Genomic DNA, 2,656 nt, shown 5'->3' on the forward strand with positions numbered 1-2,656 from the left:
AGCTCCTGAGGATCTTGTACTCCTGCATGCACCTGGGAAAATGAACCTGTCGTCTGTCACATGGCTTCGCGCACTGTAGTTCAGTTTGCTACTACTGAGCCATCAGCCTGGGCCAAAAGTATTTCTTTAACAGAGCCTTTGCCAAAGTAGGCGCTCAACGGATAACTTGCTAAAATGAATTGATTGTTTCCCTATCTAGCAAAATTTTAATAGTAAATGACAGCTATGGATGTGCTTTCCTATGTTTCATCCTATGTTTCAATGTGTGAACGTGTTTCTGTAACTGTTAGAAACAGAGTTGGGACGAGCAGATGGCGTAATGGCTTTGTGGCTGGACTCCCATGTAATCAAACTCGGTCCCAGTCCCAGACCCGGTGGCTTAAACTCATGCGGGCCGTGTGTTTGTGCGTGCCCAAGATCCTGAGAGGAGAATGGAGGAGAGGGGATTGCTGCGTGGCCATCCCCCGTGGGGAGTGATTTCTCGCTTTCTGTTTCTATGTCTTTCTCTGTCTTTCTGGCAAGTGCACGCGCCCTATAGCAAAAACCTCTCAAAAAAAAAAAAAAAAAAAAAAAGAGACTTTGTTGCCGGAGGGGTGGCGGTGGAAGGGTGGAAGTTGAGGGCTCGCGCTCTCACGTCTCGGGGCCGCCTTCGCAGCCGCTGCAGCAGGTCGCCCGAGAGCCCCGCGCAGGAGCTGCGCCGACAGCACCATGAGCGGCTGCGTGTACCGGGGAGGTGAAGTCGGAGCCCTCGTCTTCGATATTGGGTCCTACACCGTGAGAGCGGGTTACGCCGGCGAGGACTGCCCCGAGGTGGACTTCCCCACGGCCATCGACATCGTGGTGGACAGAGAGGGCGGGAGCACACTGATGGAGATCGACGGCGATAAGGGCAAGCCGGGTGGCCCAGCCTACTACATAGAAACCAACGTCCTTTGGGAGAACACGGAGGCCATCTCCCCCCTGAAGAACAGGGATGATCGAAGACTGGGATAGCTTCCAGGCTATCTTGGACCACACCTATAAATCGCACGTCAAGTCGGAAGCCAGCCTACGTCAAGTCGGAAGCCAGCCTGCACCCCGTTATCATGTCAGAAGTACAGTGGACTACTAGAGCGAAGCGAAAGAAGCTGACGGAGCTGATGTTCAAGCACTATAACATCACCGCCTTCTTCCTCTGCCAAACTGCGGTTCTGACTGCATTTGCTAATGGCCGTTCTACTGGGCTGATTTTGGACAGCGGAGCCACTCACACCACTGCCATCCCAGTCCATGATGGCTACATCCTTCAGCAGGGCATTGTCAAGTCCCCTCTTGCTGGAGACTTCATCACTATGCAGTGCAGAGAGCTCTTCCAGGAGATGAACATAGAGCTGGTCCCCCCTCTCCCCCCTACATGATTGCATCCAAAGAAGTTGTTCGGGAAGGGTCTACAGCCAACTGGAAAAGGCAAGAGAAGCTGCCACAGGTGACTCAGTCTTGGTACAACTACATGTGTAACTGTGTTATTCAAGATTTTCAAGCTTCAGTACTTCAAGTGTCAGATTCCACATAATGACGATCAGTAGCCGCACAGATGCCGACCGTCCACTACGAGTTCCCCAATGGCTACAACTGTGACTTTGGTGCAGAGCGGCTGAAGATTCCGGAAGTATTGTTTGACCTCTCTAATGTAAAGGGCTTGTCAGGGAACACAATGCTGGGGGTCAGCCATGTCGTCACCACTAGTGTTGGAATGTGTGACATCGACATACGGCCGGGTCCCTACGGCAGTGTGATAGTGGCAGGGGGAAACACGCTGATCCAGAGCTTTACCGATAGGTTGAACAGAGAACTCTCTCAGAAGACCGCCCCCCCCAAGTATGCGGTTGAAACTGATAGCAAATAATACAACAGTGGAACGGAGGTTCAATTCATGGATCGGTGGTTCCATTCTAGCTTCTTTGGATACCTTTCAACAGATGTGGATTTCCAAACAAGAGTATGAAGAAGGCAGGAAGCAGTGCATCGAGAGGAAATACCCTTAAAGTTCTGAGCTGCCACCTCCTCTGGCCCCTTGTTTCATAGCTTTAGTATACTCAGGAAAAGGATGACCATCTTTTGTAGAATGTTTACACATTTTTGCATATTTCAATTTTCACTTAAAATTTTTAAGGCTTTAACTGGCTCTATAAATTAAAAATGAGTTTGTGCTTTCCTTGAAATGCACTTATTACAAGCATTTTATAATTTCATATAAATGTCTATTTTCTCTAAATACTTTGCTTTCAGTAAGATACTTTCCAACTCTGTTTAGAATATTAATTACCAGTGGGTTGGTAGAATTGCTTTTCATTGAGTAGTAAAAGTTACTGCCTATGCCTTTTACCTTAGGCTTACAAAATTAAATAAAAATGACTGGCCACTCCAGAAATCTATTTTGGACTGTGTGCACTGTGACTTGCTACCTTAAGTACTACATGTATTTCTCATTATTATATTTTAAAATTATTTATTTATTTATCCACTCATTTATTTTTTAATTTGACCAGAGAGAGACACAGAGAGGGAAAGTGAGAAAGCAAGCTACCAGGTACGGGACTCAAACCGTGGTCGGCCACGTGGGAGTGTCCAGCACCTTAACCACCACGCCACCTGTTGGCCCCCAATTTCTCATTCT

General features: G+C 47.9%; 1 pseudogene; it reads left to right on the forward strand.

Annotated features, from left to right (window-relative positions):
- The first annotated feature begins 708 nt into the window (after positions 1–708).
- On the forward strand, positions 709–2,024 carry LOC102474381 (actin-like protein 6A pseudogene; annotated as a pseudogene).
- The last annotated feature ends 632 nt before the right edge of the window (positions 2,025–2,656 follow it).

The sequence above is a fragment of the Tupaia chinensis genome, unplaced genomic scaffold, assembly GCF_000334495.1.
Source record: "Tupaia chinensis unplaced genomic scaffold, TupChi_1.0 Scaffold000320_2, whole genome shotgun sequence".
Classification (NCBI taxonomy): Eukaryota; Metazoa; Chordata; class Mammalia; order Scandentia; family Tupaiidae; genus Tupaia; species Tupaia belangeri.